We start from the raw sequence: 16,150 nt of genomic DNA on the forward strand, positions 1-16,150 counted from the left end.
TGGATGCTCATTAATAAAAATGAAAGAGAATGCTTTCGAATAAGTTGAATTTTAAAGGCTCTCTGGTAAAAGTCTCCGAAACGGACCGCTGTTAAATAAAAAATCGTGTTCTTTCATCTAATGGGGCTGTGTTTACAATGTCTTTGGCACAATCCAAGTCAACTTTTATCTATTTCCGTTTCTCGCTGTAAAAACATAGATATTACTTCGTCGTTTAACATTTCAAGTGTTTTTTTTAATTGCAGGAAGTAAACGAAGTATCGAATAAATCCGGCAAAAAGAAAACCATCCGGCAGTTTTTCCTACTAATCTGACTACGGTAAAATTCAACCATTTTCGCCGGGACGTAGAGTAAACTGTTGACATAACATTTAATCATGATAATGATAATGTCCGTGGCAATAAAAAGTAAGAAAAACAAGTAAGTTTGTTTTTGTTTCCTACGTGAATCCGAGTTTCGAATTTGGAAAGTTGTTTAAAATTTTGCAACTGCGTTTTAAAGTCCCAAAGGCGGTTCCCACGCGAGGGCTTTCAATTTTGGCGGAAAAATTACCTCAATAAAGCATGTAGAAACTGATATTGTGAGAATTATGATATGTTTTCTCCGGCGACGTTCCATTCCAATAACGCACACTTAAATGAATCAGTTAAGGCAGATTTACTGGGCAAAAATACAAGAATAAGAACAATTGCAAGCACAAGCATATCGTCTTGTGCTTTCCCCACCAGGAATAAGCGTAAGCATAAAGCCTGGTTTTCACTAGCGACGCAAGCACAAGCGCAATCAGGCAAAAAGGACAAATTTTGACCCTTGTGCTAGTGCTTGCGGCAAGCACTAGCACAAGTATTAAAATGCAATGCGCTTGTGCTTTTGCTCGCGTTGAAGCTGTTTTCATGGCGAAATAAGACCTGTTATCCTTGCGCTTGTGCTTGTCCTTGCGTCGCTAGTGAAAACCAGGCTTTATGCTTGTGCCTGTGTTTATGATAGTGGCGTGCATGCTCAGAGAAAATCATCCTCACTTCAGTGATTTGTTGCTTTCAGGTAGGCAGTTCTGTTTATTTTTAACTTTCTAAACGCACTATCAAATCGTGTGCTCCAGCAATAACTTCGTGTCCGCTTCTGTTTTCGAATAAACAAGACAAATTGGATTGCAATCAGGTTCACAATCAAGTCATTTGCAACAGTCGGTTCATCCAGTCATAGCTAAGTAAATACCAGACTTTTTGTAATTATTGTTTGTTATTGGCGTAATAGCAAGCAACTTAATCAAATAGCTGTTTTGAAAAAAAAATTGGAAAGCAGGTGCGAGGGAGAATTAAGGTCAGCACACACTAGGGGACAAGTCGCAGGGACTTGTCGCAGGGACTTATCCCTTAGTGTGTACTGGAAAAAAAATTGACCAATTTGTGGGACTATTGGTCCCTGCGACTAGTCCCAGAAATCAAACCAGCTTAATTCGTGGGACTAGTCGTAGGGACCAAAAATGTGGTCCCTGCGACTAGAATTTCGATGCAAAATACGGGTACATATTAGGGTACTGGTCACCGAAGCAAGTCCCTGCGACTAGTTTCCTAGTGTGTGCCGACCTTTACAGTTTGCAACTTTTGCAAAGCTGCCATATGCATTATTATAGCTCTCAGATTGTACGCGCGCTGTGACTGGTCAATTTTGCGGACCGTATTCTACAGTACGGCTCGTGAAATTTGTGAGTTCTCCTGATGCCATAAGCTTGTTTTAAAATGTCTTGGAAACGAAGCCTACAAAAAACCTACACTCGGACGAAAATTTCAAGAAACAAAAGCGAAGCGAACAGGGTCAGCAAAGCTTTAAACTCGATTTTTGAGAACTTTTAGAAACCGAAAAAGTCCCTGAAGAACCACATGTAAAGAAAATTTGTAAATTAAATTCAAAGCGAAAAAAGCTTACCTGCTGCAGATCTTGACAAGCTTTTTGGCAAATTTATTCAAAGAGCATTCAATATTTTTTCTCTAGAACTGTATTTGTTTTATTTGCTCAATAATTAATAGGTATTCGAGTGGCCGTATTAATGGAGTAAAATTATAAAGGATTCTGTAAGTAAGTAAGTAAGTAAGTAAGTAGGACTTGATTTAACGAGGGTGACACCTGACAGTAATCAAACTGATAAACTTGTGGCCCTCACAAAAAATATAACAATAACGGAAATATAACAATGGTATAAACTTTAAAAATAGATTGATTGAGATAAAACTATGTACAACATTAAATACAATAAGACAATTAAGAATGAAAATTACATGAAGAGCATTCAATATTTGCATTCTGCAGGTTGGGACATAGTGTGGCCTTTGACCGTATTAACGGGATTGCCGCATTAACGCGGTTTTATTATAAGAAAATGTATGGGCGTTTCGCAGGAAAAAAAGGCGGGGTTCCACTGTATTCTGCCACCCGCAGCAAGTGATTTAGCTTATGATTGCTCAGGTCTGCACCAACCACCTCTTAGAACGGCATAACAACGCGCTAAGAAAAGCCACGGCGGACCCTAAAGTTTTGGCCAACGGTAGTTTTTTTTAAAATAAATGAGGAAGCGTTCTCGAGTCAATTTACTTAGAAAATACCCCAACGGGAGTCGAACCCATGACCTTTCAGATACCGGTTTCATGGACTATCTAACCACTGGGGGCTATGGGAGACTCGTGGTGAGCGACCTCGCTCACCACGAGTCTCTTATAGCTCAGTGGTTAGAGCGTCTAAACGGTATCTTGAAGGTCATGGGTTCGACTCCCGCTGGGGGCCTCAGAAATATTATTTTCTGAGTAAATTCACTTCAGAACGCTTCTTCATTTATTTCATCTTATCCAAGTCACCGTTCCACTTATCTGTTTCTTGACAATTTAGCCTTCTCTTAATCCGTATATTTTGTAATTGGGAATACTGCCGTATTTCACGTTTTCGAACGTTTAATGAACACGTTGTAAGTTGCTCGCGGTGCTTTCTTTTCAGTAAAGTTGAGGTGTTCTTCTCTGTAACGAAATTTATATTAAGTTATTTCAAAGTAATCTTGATCATGAACCGTATCAAGTTTTCATGCTTTCACTGGAAGAAACTGTACAAAGGACTTTGCGACTCTGTCCTTCTAGGTTCCTTTACCAAACAAATTAAAGAAAGGAAAAAACAAAAATGTTATTTGCCGGCAAAGGTCGGTCCGTATAGGGAAAAACTGTAACCTCGGTCTCAAAGAACGGGCTGTACTCAAGACCAAGGGCACAATTTTCCCTATACAGACCTCCCAGCCGGCAGATAACATATCTACATAATTTTGTTTATTTAATTTGCGTGTAAGAACGTCTAATTTCCGACCGAGGCTGAATGTTCTTATTTTTTCGAAGATTTGAGCCTAAAATGTACTTAAGATGTTCTTATTTTTAAAATTTTAAAAACAGAGTGCGCACTTATAGGTAATGGCAGTGTTGGTTTCAGGTTAGATATGAATAAAGGTTGATTCATTTAGTAGGTATATTTGTCATTTATAACAAGTTTAAAAACTCAGAGAATCAAATTTCTGAGTCCCCCAAAGGGAGTCAAACCCACTATCTTCCAGATACTGGTTAGATGCTCTAACTACTGACCACTGAGCTATGGGAGACTCGTTTAAGGGGCGGGAGGGGGGGGGGGGGGAGGGGGAGTATAACAATTTTATTTGCTGTCATTCGGTTCAATCAAAATTTTCTATCAAACGCTTCGGCCTTCAGGATTCTATGACGAAATGAGAAAACAAACAATTTTCTGTATGAGAGTGATTTCATTTATTTATTATTTGCATTTTGTTTAACAGAACTGATGCCTCAATGATATTTAAATAATTTACTTATGTAGTATCTTCTTGTGTTGTTATTTGAGCATCATTTGTGACAGGTATGGAAAATATGAGGGCACTGGGGCACTACTCAGCGTCCACTGGAAATTTGCGAACCTGGTTGATTCTCCCATCTTCGCTGATGGAACACGATGGCACGCGCGTTGCCCTTAAATTAGAAAATTATTCGTGAATTTTTACTTAATTAAAAAAACGCCTAATTGTGGTTTTCGTATGTAGTCTTTGAAGCAAAAGTCTACTAAAACAGTTATATTCAGTTCTCGCCCTCAGTTTTTAATTAGCCATAGTCAACGCGGTGGGCGTCGTTCACTATTCGCTCGTAAACTTGGCTCGTGTGAAGTTAAATATGACATAAACCTTCAACAAACTAAGGTGGTCTTCTTGACTAAAACTTGGCCCGGGAACTTGGCTAGCGAAACACTGTTTCACTACTAAATTACCTTTCCATTTCTATTCGGCGTGGAAACCATACCATTCACTAGCAACAGCGAACAAATAAACAGCAGAAGAATACAAGACGTTACTGCAGTTTTCTTCATCTTGCAATTGACGCTTCTCAGGAGAGACGATTGATGGATGAGACATTTCCTCGCTTACTTATAAACGTGCAGTAAACCGTTCAAGCCGTGTTCAGCTGTTTGTTAATTAATTTGTTAAAGTTTTCCTTTATTCAATATTAGTTGTCTTATTTAAAAACACAAGCAATATTTTGCGAACAAATTATTTTCTTTCTAAAGAAAGAATGGATTATCTATTTGATCTTTTCTATCTGCGGTTTCTTTGATATGTTTTATCAATTTATCTCAGAAAAACAAAATGTTTCATCAACTGTTTTCATGCTTGAAGAGCAAACGCCAACAGATGAAGTAGCACCTAAAACGATATAATATACAACAAGTGATTAAACACTGTCCATATTATTAAATGACGCAATTAATAAAATACCAATGGAGACCAAAAGCTCTTTTGGCCGTGGTTTGCTTATGCGACGCAACAAGAAGGAACAAAGGAAATTTCTGCGAGAGCGGTTGTTTATGTTCTTATCATATTTCTGATCTCCAGAACATGTTTAATTGTCATAGTCTGTAAGATTCGAACTTTGGCCGGCCACCGTACCTCACCGATTTCGCTGAAATTTGGCATGCAGTCTTGTTTTAGGGTCCTAACTACTAAATGGATATTAAAAAAGTTCAATTCTTTTTATTTTGGAAAATATCGAGAAGGCCGATTTGAAGCGTCCGTGACGGCCCGCCAACATGGCGGATCGAAGGTGTTCTTGTTACTTCGACACTGAACCTGCCGTCACAGTTTCTCGATCATATTGGTATATTAAGGTAATTTTGCAACTTTTTTTGAGGGAAACCAATATTTTCAATTATACTTGGTATAGTTATAAAGAACTATCTTTCTCTCTTTCAATATATCAAAATAGATTCGGCAAATGTTGAGTTTGAATGATCAACGGCCAAGAAGTTCGAAGGTATGTTAACGATGTTTTGAACAGCCTCAAATTTACTACAAAATGAAAGGCTTATAACTCCACTGTTATCTCGAATTAGAACTAGCCATTTACCATGAACAAAGCTTGTTCATTGGTGAATTGATTCCATTAATAAGAAAATTGGGGAAATGTAACCGTTAAGAATAAAAAATTATGGAACCTCTAGTAAATTGGCCATTTCAGCGGATCAGCTTATTTAACAGCAAATAATAGGGAGAAACATGAAAGGGTTACAGTCGTTTATAATAAGCAGTTTTCATGTCTTCTTTGCTTATTTTAAACAAATACATGATCTTTGCCAAAGATATGGCGATTTTTGAGCGTACGATCGTTTTTCCAAATTTTTATATCGGCAACTTTGTTGTCGAGATTATACGCTGTTGTTATTCAATATTCGTTTCACAAGAACTTCTGTTGCTCGCATTTTCCAAATCACTGTTTAAGAAATTGCCCATTCCGTAACAGAGTCATTCTTAATTTTTCTTTAAAAATTACCAGGAAAGCAAGAATGTAATAGAACGGTTTTATACTAGTGAAAATACCTGTCAGACATAACTTCAACTGTTCGTGTTATCTGGCTGTTTTCACAAATATGCAAATTAAGGAATTCTTAAAGTGCCTATCTTTAACTATTTCACGCTTAAAGATTCCTCTAAATCTTTTCGCCTACCTTTTGGCCAAACGAAGTTTTGTGTCTCCAGGCAGAATGCTCGTTATCAGCAATGAAAGTCGAAGAGATACAGAAGCTCGAGTAAAATTCAAACTGCTGTGAAATGAACATCGTTTGAGCTTGACGTGTATTTATAGATTGCGCTCCGTTAATTAAGTTTATTCATTTGGCGATCAAGATAAAAATCAATGAATGATCAGAGTTTAAAAAGTCCATTTCTAAGCACGAGAGACACGGGTATTTGTTTCAGAAGCATTTATGCATAGAAATACCGGTTTATTATTGACTGACGCGGTTAAAAAATACTCGGCTTCTAGCGGTAAATCTGCATTTATAATAGCTGGGAGTTTGGGGTGTTTTTTTTGGTGTTGTTGTAGGAAGGCGGGGGGGAGGGGGGGGGGGGTGGAAGTGGTGCCTCCGTATCCTCTTTAGGTCTCTGACACAGTGGTCTGAATGTTGAACAAAAGAGCTCATCTGTTAATAAGCATAATGCGAGCTGATTTTGAAATAAACATGACTTTACGTTTGTGTCATCAGTAATTATAGCGTTCGAAGAAGGCGTGGCTTACTCGCGGCAAGAACAACGTAATAACAGTGAAGCTAACACATTTTCCTCATTGAATTGAAATGAATTTCGAATCAATTCTTTTTAGGGCAAGTTAAAAGATACAAATGTTTTTCGTCCAGATTTTTACAAAAAGAGAGCAGGTGAGAACTTGGCTGTTTTTGTTATCTCGGACTTTTTTTTTTTATTAAAGTCGAACCTCTCCATAAGGACACCTCTCGTGATGCGTCATGAGTTACATCACGTATGTCCTTATCCCCGACCTAGGTGAAGAAAGGGACTATGAGAGTACAGAGGCTTTCCGAGGAACTCAACGCAATATCCCCCCAAAGCTCGAACCGGGATTTAAAAATCTCAAAAAGGTGTTAATATGAATTGTAAATCCACTCATAGCGGTCTGGCCTTACTAAAACCTGCAGAGAGAAAAAGACAGTGGCCAGATAAATGAAAGCTGCTCGAGATTACGCTGTTGAGCAGATTCTGTAAAATTCCCCTTATAATCCTTTTCTCTCATAAGCCCTCCCAATTCAAGGCCCATATATTTCTTCCAAGTCAACTGTCAAAGTTTAAGGCCACTTTTTTCGTACCAGGTTGTACCCAAACCACGTTTAAAAAAAATCAGGATTTTTAAAGTACGTTTTATAAAGCCATACCTCTATGAGTGGATTTACTGCAATTCATACCAACACCGTCTTGACAGTTTTAAATTTTATTAAATCTTGGTGACACTGCCCCTTTAATTCATTAATGTAATTCAAATCAGTTTATAAAAACGTATTTCAGAAAACAAGAAGTTTTTTAATTTCGCTTTAAGCCACCGCACCCCCCGCACCCCACCCACGGATATAAGACCTACCACATTTAAAAGCCCACATTTCGTACCAAATTGTACAACCCCAGGGCTTATACAAGCAGATTTTTGCACTTTCTTACACGGTTGGGAAGCGTGATGGCCTAATAATGGTCACTGCGCTGGACTCTGGACCAAACAGTCCTGGATAGAGCTTTTGGGGGACAATGCGTTAAGTTCTTTGGAAAGCCTCTCGACTCCCAGAGTCCCTTTCTTCACCCAGGTGTAAAAATGATTACCAGTCAATCTTTAGCTCTTCGGGAAGGGAGGTAACCCTGCGATGGAATAGCATCCCATCCGGGTGGAGTAAAAAATACTCGTAGTCGCTTCACGTTGCGGAAACCGGTATAAGCTCCGGCCTGATGGGCCACTAGGCTCGTAACCTGCCTATTGAGAGACCTGGCGGAGAACTACATAAATGGACCGGGCGGCCATAAGTTTTTTATCGTGAATTGAGGCGGGGCGCTCCCACATTAAGGGGTGGCATGGCATGACGAAGAGTAATTGATAACCCATTTCCCGAACTGGGGGAATGGGTTATTGTTTTATCAACAACTTACGTTTCATTAATTTATATTTGACCGATGACTTCAACTTATCCCTAGGGGAGGGTGATAAATTGTAAAGTAAGCATTCAATTGGAAATATAGTTGAACCTCTCTAACATGGACACAGAAGGGACAGAGCAAAGTGTCCGTATAAGAGAGGTGTTTGTATTATAGAGATCACCACTATGACGTCCATTTGACTTTATTGACAGCTGAAAGTATTTAGTTACTCGAAATGTTCTGCAACGTAATGCTGCAGGTAAAAAAAAATAACACTTAACAAAAATCCGAAATGGTCTAAGATGAATAAAGCGTTATGTTGTTGATTTTGGAATCATAAACAGAAATTCCATTACGAAAACAAAATGTCATCACCTGATCACCGAAGTGTCCGTAATAAAGAGGTTAAGTTATATGAATTTGGTCCTTGAGGCCGAGATTTAGTGTCCATTGTCCGAATAAGAGAGGTTCCGTATTATGGAGATTTTTTTAAAGAAAATATATGAGAATTTTGTCGGGGCATCGGAGGTTGTCCGTAATAGAGACGGCCGTATAAGAGGTGTCCAGATGGAGAGGTTCGACTGTAATAAAAAAGTCCGAGATAACAAAAACAGCCAAGTACTCACCTGCTCTCTTTTTGTAAAAATCTGGACGAAAAACATTTGTTTCTTTTAACTTGTCCTAATAACAATTGATTCGACATACATTTCAATTCAATGAGGAAACTGTTATTGCGCTGTTCTTGCCGCGACTCAGCCACGCCTTCTTCGAACGCTATAATTACTGATGACACAAACGTAAAGTCATGTTTATTTCAAAATCAGCTCGCATTATGCTTATTAACAGATGAGCTCTTTTGTTCCAAATTCAGGCCACTGTGTAAAAGAACAAAAGAGGATACGGAGGCACCACTTCCAACCCCCCCCCCCCCCCCAGCCCCCTCAAAAAAAACAACACCAAAAAACACCCCAAACTCCCAGCTATTATAAATGCAGATTTACCGCTAGAAGCCGAGTATTTTTTAACCGTTTCAGTCAATAATAAACCGGTATTTCTATGCATAAATGCTTCTGAAACAAACTTCCGTGTCTCTCGTGCTTAGAAATGGACTTTAATAACTCTGATCATTCATTGATTTTTATCTGATCGCCAAATGAATAAACGTAATTAACGGAGCGCAATCTATAAATACACGTCAAGCTCAAACGATGTTTATTTCACAGCAGTTTGAATTTTACTCGAGCTTCTGTATCTCTTCGACTTTCATTGCTGATAACGAGCATTCTGCCTGGAGACACAAAACTTCGTTTGGCCAAAAGGTAGGCGAAAAGATTTAGAGGAATCTTTAAGCGTGAAATAGTTAAAGATAGGCACTTTAAGAATTCCTTAATTTGCATATTTGTGAAAACAGCCAGATAACACGAACAGTTGAAGTTATGTCTGACAGGTATTTTCACTAGTATAAAACCGTTCTATGACATTCTTGCTTTCCTGGTAATTTTTAAAGAAAAATTAAGAATGACTCTGTTACGGAATGGGCAATTTCTTAAACAGTAATTTGGAAAATGCGAGCAACAGAAGTTCTTGTGAAACGAATATTGAATAACAACAGCGTATAATCTCGACAACAAAGTTGCCGATATAAAAATTTGGAAAAACGATCGTACGCTCAAAAATCGCCATATCTTTGGCAAAGATCATGTATTTGTTTAAGATAAGCAAAGAATACATGAAAACTGCTTATTATAAACGACTGTAACCCTTTCATGTTTCTCCCGATTATTTGCTGTTAAATGAGCTGATCCGCTGAAATGGCGCTGAAATGGCCAATTTACTAGAGGTTCTATATTTTTTAATTCTAGACTGTTACATTTCCCCAATTTTTTTATTAATGGAATCAATTCACCAATGAACAAGCTTTGTTCATGGTAAATGGCTAGTTCTATATCGAGATAACAGTGGAGTTATAAGCCTTTCATTTTGTAGTAAATTTGAGGCTGTTCAAAACATCGTTAACATACCTTCGAACCTCTTGGCCGTTGATCATTCAAACTCAACATTTGCCGAATCTATTTTGATATATTGAAAGAAAAAAGATAGTTCTTTATAACTGTACCAAGTATGATCGAGAAACTGTGACGGCAGGTTCAGTGTCGAAGTAACAAGAACACCTTCGATCCGCCATGTTGGCGGGCCGTCACGGACGCTTCAAATCGGCGTTCTCGATATTTTCCAAAATAAAAAGAATTGAACTTTTTTAATATCCATTTGGTAGTTAGGACCCTAAAACAAGACTGCATGCCAAATTTCAGCGAAATCGGTGAGGTACGGTGTCCGCGAACTTTTAAAAAAGCTCGAAAATTATGGAGTATTACACTTAAGAGCCAGGGCGTCCGTTATCTCTTTGCCTTGACTGGTAAGGCGCCTATCTGGGGCACAGATGGTATCGAATTACACTGTATGCAATTTGATGAAGTCAAGGTAGATCTACCTCGGAAAATATCGATTACAACCACAATAATACTAATTTTTTAGGATGGTAAAGTTGTTTTTATCATGGTGGTACAAATAGCAGTGTGCTGTCACCACGCCCAAAAATTAAATTTTGCGAGATCTTTTATAATTGTATTTTTGTTTGGCATTTTCTCGCATATCAATGGTCATTTACTAGTTTTCAGCAAAGAAACAGTTTGTTTTCAAATTTTGCGCGAATTTACATTTATTTAAACACCATTACGTTTGTGTCGTGGAATGTGCTGGTGTTGCAAGTTTCACTTTCACCAGGCATTGCTGACGATCGGCGAGAATCACGCAATGTTTTAAAAGCTATAAATCGGCTACAAAGGAAACTTAACAAATCCTTTGAACTTAACCTAGCATGTTAAGTGTGAAATGTTCGATTTTTTAGAGTTATCTATTTTTCAAGCTGTGTCATCAAGAGGATTTCAGAAGTGTGAAGAAAATCCACCGAGACAAACATGCCCTGACTTGTAAGGTTTATGTCATTGGTAAATTAATTCCCCGGAGAATTCCCATTCAGCTAAAACCAGCTCTAGCGTTCTTCTCAAATTTGATTTAATTATTTGCTTCAATATTCTATTTTTGGAGCGAGTAATTCAATGTTTAAACAGAAATTTGATACAACACTGGATGCTGATTTAACAGATTTTTTGGCTTCACGGATCAGGATCGTGGGAATTAAATTTAGCCAGCATTAGCATATAAGAAAAATAATTGATTGCAGATGGAACAAGTCAACCATGAAATGTCACACAAGGTGTTTTCTTACCATTTTGTTTGTCAGTCACAACATTGTTTCACACGGGTAATGGGGATTGGGGAGGGGTGTATTTTTAATTCCCCCCACATGGCTTCCCTAGGGTGTGTCACGTGACCAAGGCAGTTTTAAGCTCTAAGAGCTTCTTCTTATTCATCTTTTATTTGCATTTTGTTTAACAACACTTATGCCTCGATAATATTTAAATAATTTACTGATGTAGTGTCCTCTTTTGTGTAATTTGAGCATCATTTGTGTCAGGTCTTCACTGATCTTGCAGTTCTCTCTCGCAGTCCAGCTCACGGGCAGATAAACAAATGCTCCTTCTGAACTCCTGGTCACGCTAAATAGTAAAAGAAAAACAACAGACTTAAAACAACTGACACATCGAAATTATATTTGTCATTCAAAAATTAAACACAAATTAAAATTTGGGTTGTTTAAACTAGATTGAGCTAAGCTTTACAAAATTGCTCATCGTTGCATTTAATTTTGCTCAAAAACTTTGATTTTCAAAGTTCCTCGTTAATGTTTGAAGTGTTTCTTCTTCTTGTGAGTCAGCTAACAAAGCAAGATCCCATGTAATGCATAGCATATATAGTGTAAAACATTATTATAGAAAAATGAATTTAAGCGTTCGGAAAGAGTTTAAAAATGGCATCAGGAGCGACTTTACCGTTCCAAGTCTTAGCAACAATAAAAGGATGAAAAAATTGATCCATTCGATTAAAGAAACACAAAAGGCTTGTTGTTATGTCGTTGAAAAAAACTGCTACAACGTGAGAGAAAGATTGGGATGGATCATGTTTCCCAGTCGAGTGCTTTATTTATACATTACCTGCAACATATTTTTGCCGTTGTTTCTCGGGAAAATTCCAGCTGAAATCGTCTTCAAAATTTCTTTGCCGATAAAGCCTCTGCAAAATAAGATAACATAACCGTTAAATAAGCTGAGAGTACTTCTCTTCCCTCCTCACAGGATCTGCAGGACTGGAAAGAATAAAGTTCAGGTTCTGCTAATATCAAAAGCAGAGAGTAGAAAATAGTAAGGGCCTGCGTTTAATTTGCCTAAAATCGCCTAAATCTTGGTTTTCGACTGCAGTCCTTTAAGAGTTTCTACTAAAACAATTACTACTCGCCCTCGTTTTCTATGAGCGATAGTCAACAAAGCTGCGCTTCGTTCACTTGACTATTCGCTCATAGAAAACTCGGCTCCGGCGTGGTCTAATAAATATGACAAAAACCTTTAACAGACTGAGGTGGTATTCTTGGGAAACAAAACACTGTTTCACTACTGAATTACCTTATATCCTGGAGGTATGTAAACCATTCCGTCTACTAGCAACAGCGAACAAAAAAACAATAGGAGAACTGCAGTTTTCTTCATCTTGCAATTGGCGCTTCTCACGAGAGGAGATGAATGGATGAGACATTTTCCTCGCTTAGTTATAAACGTGCAGTTAACTGTTCAAGCCGTGTTCAGCTGTTTGTTAATTAATTTGTTAAAGTTTTCATTTATTCAATGTTAGTTGTCTTATTTAAAAACACAAGCAATATTTTGCGAACAAATTATTTTCTTTCTAAAGAAAGAATGGATTATCTATTTGATCTTTTCTATCTGCGGTTTATTTGATATGTTTTATCAATTTATCTCAGAAAAACAAAATGTTTCATCAGCTGTTTTCATGCTTGAAGAGCAAACGCCAACAGATGAAGTAGCACCTAGAAACGATATAATATACAACAAGTGATTAAACATTGTCCATATTATTAAATGACGCAATTAATAAAATACCAATGGAGACCAAAAGCTCTTTTGGCCGTGGTTTGCTTATGCGACGCAACAAGAAGGAACAAAGGAAATTTCTGCGAGAGCGGTTGTTTATGTTCTAATCATATTTCTCATCTCCAGAACATGTTTAAGAGCCAGGGCCCTGTCACGAAATTGATTTGAATCTGTACTTTAATTTTTTTCTGAAAAGTATTGTTAATATTATATAGTGATCATCATCATCATCATCATCATCATCATCATCATCATCATCATCATCATCATCATCATCATCATCATCACATCATCATCATCATCATCATCATCATCATCATCACTCTTTATTTAAATACAAAAATCTTATTCACGATAAAAATGTTGTTCTTAAGCTCTGTACTTCTCATTAACTACATTATCTTTCTGCCTCGTCCGTTATCTCTTTGCCTTGACTGGTAAGGCGCCTATCTGGGGCACAGATGGTATCGAATTACACTGTATGCAATTTGATGAAGTCAAGGTAGATCTACCTCGGAAAATATCGATTACAACCACAATAATACTAATTTTTTAGGATGGTAAAGTTGTTTTTATCATGGTGGTACAAATAGCAGTGTGCTGTCACCACGCCCAAAAATTAAATTTTGCGAGATCTTTTATAATTGTATTTTTGTTTGGCATTTTCTCGCATATCAATGGTCATTTACTAGTTTTCAGCAAAGAAACAGTTTGTTTTCAAATTTTGCGCGAATTTACATTTATTTAAACACCATTACGTTTGTGTCGTGGAATGTGCTGGTGTTGCAAGTTTCACTTTCACCAGGCATTGCTGACGATCGGCGAGAATCACGCAATGTCTTAAAAGCTATAAATCGGCTACAAAGGAAACTTAACAAATCCTTTGAACTTAACCTAGCATGTTAAGTGTGAAATGTTCGATTTTTTAGAGTTATCTATTTTTCAAGCTGTGTCATCAAGAGGATTTCAGAAGTGTGAAGAAAATCCACCGAGACAAACATGCCCTGACTTGTAAGGTTTATGTCATTGGTAAATTAATTCCCCGGAGAATTCCCATTCAGCTAAAACCAGCTCTAGCGTTCTTCTCAAATTTGATTTAATTATTTGCTTCAATATTCTATTTTTGGAGCGAGTAATTCAATGTTTAAACAGAAATTTGATACAACACTGGATGCTGATTTAACAGATTTTTTGGCTTCACGGATCAGGATCGTGGGAATTAAATTTAGCCAGCATTAGCATATAAGAAAAATAATTGATTGCAGATGGAACAAGTCAACCATGAAATGTCACACAAGGTGTTTTCTTACCATTTTGTTTGTCAGTCACAACATTGTTTCACACGGGTAATGGGGATTGGGGAGGGGTGTATTTTTATTCCCCCACATGGCTCCCCTAGGGTGGTCACATGACCAGCGCAGTTTAAAGCTCTAAGAGCTTCTTGTTATTCATCTTTTATTTGCATTTTATTTAACAACACTTATGCTTCGATAATATTTAAATAATTTACTGATGTAGTGTCCTCTTTTGTGTTATTTGAGCATCATTTGTGACAGGTCTTCACTGATCTTGCAGTTCTCTCTCGCAGTCTAGCTCACGGGCAGATAAACAAATGCTCCTTCTGAACTCCTGGTCACGCTAAATAGTAAAAGAAAAACAACAGACTTAAAACAGTTATTATATTTGTTATTATATTTGTTAAATTTGGGTTGTTTAAACAAGTTTGATCTAAGCTTTACAAAACTGCTCATTGTTCCTTTAATTTTGTACAAAAACTTCGATTTTCAACGTTTCTCATTAATGTTTAAAGCTTTTTTCTTCTTCTTGTGAGTCAGCTTACAAAGCAAGATCCCATTTAATGCATATCATATATTGTAAAACATCCTATTATAATAGAAATTAAATTGAATTTTAGCGTTCGGAAAGAGTCTAAAAATGCTATAGGAGCGACTTCATCATTCCAAGTCTTAGCAACAATTAAAGGATGAAAACATTGATCCATTCAATAAAAGAAACACAAAAAGCTCGTTGTTATTTCGTTGGAAAAAATGCTGCAACGTAACAGAAAGATTGGGATGTATCATGATTCCCAGCAGCGTGCTTTATCTTATACATTACCTTCAGCATATTTTGGGCGTTGTTCATCGGGTCAATTCCAGCTGAAATGTCTTCAAAATTTCTTTGCCGATAAAGCCTCTGCAAAATAAGATTACATAACCGTTAAATAGGCTGAGAGTGATTCTCTTCCTTCCTCACAGGATCTGCAGGACTGGAAAGAAAGAGCTCAGTCAGGAAGAGATATTGCAGGTCAAGGCAGAGAATGGAAAATATGAGGGCATTGGGGCACTACTCAGCGTCCACTGGAAATTTGCGAACCTGGTTGACTCTCCCATCTTCGCTGATGGAACACGATGGCACGCGCGTTGCCCTTAAAAGAGAAAATTATTCGTGGATTTTTGCTTAAAAAAACGCTTAAAATGTGGTGTTCGACTGTAGTCCTTTGAAGCAAAAGTCTACTTAAACAGTTATATTCAATTCTCACCCTCAGTTTAATTTATTAGCCATAGTCAACGCGGTGGGCGTCGTTCACTATTCGCTCGTAAACTCGGCTCGTGTGTTGTTAAATATGACATAAACCTTTAACAAACAAAGGTGGTCTTCTTAACTAAAACTTGGCTAGCAAAACATTCATTTGTTTTACTGCTGAATTACCTTATATTCGTTTCCACTTTTCGGCCAGGGCACTTTAACCATACCATCCACTAGCCACAGCGAACAAATAAACAGCAGAAGAATACAAGACGTTACTGCAGTTTTCTTCATCTTGCAATTGACGCTTCTCAAGAGAGGAGATGACTAGATGAGACATTAATTTTCCTCGCTTCGTAATAAACGTGCTGTTAACTGTTCAAGCTTTGTTCAGCTGTTGGCTAATTAAATCGTTAAGTTTTCATTTATTCATTATTAGTTGTCTTATTTAAAAGCCACCAACAGTATTTTGCGAACAAATTATTTTCTTTCTAAAAAAGAATGGATTATCCATTTGATCTTTCCCATCTGCGGTTCCTTTGAAATGTTTTATCAATTTATCTG

At 37.4% G+C, this 16,150-nt stretch overlaps 1 protein-coding gene and 1 long non-coding RNA gene across 4 annotated transcripts in view; one reads left to right on the top strand and one right to left on the bottom strand.

The window, feature by feature from the left end:
* Positions 1–16,150, top strand: part of LOC144663169 (betaine--homocysteine S-methyltransferase 1-like) — a 144,107-nt gene that overhangs the window by 26,920 nt on the left and 101,037 nt on the right. The gene's annotated exons all lie outside the window — the stretch shown is intronic.
* On the bottom strand, positions 3,766–15,925 carry LOC144630219 (uncharacterized). Of its 3 annotated transcripts, XR_013566507.1 has the most exons (4): positions 15,770–15,925; positions 15,176–15,253; positions 11,533–11,614; positions 3,766–3,898 (listed from the first exon to the last, which is right to left on the bottom strand). It is a non-coding gene; the product is annotated as an uncharacterized LOC144630219 (long non-coding RNA). The 3 variants fall into 3 exon arrangements; XR_013566500.1 differs by lacking the exon at positions 3,766–3,898 and having other exon boundaries at positions 11,405–11,614; XR_013566484.1 differs by lacking the exons at positions 3,766–3,898; positions 11,533–11,614 and adding an exon at positions 14,409–14,695.

The sequence above is a fragment of the Oculina patagonica genome, chromosome 1 (assembly GCF_052425735.1).
Source record: "Oculina patagonica isolate OP01 chromosome 1, crgOcupat, whole genome shotgun sequence".
Taxonomy (NCBI): domain Eukaryota; kingdom Metazoa; phylum Cnidaria; class Anthozoa; order Scleractinia; family Oculinidae; genus Oculina; species Oculina patagonica.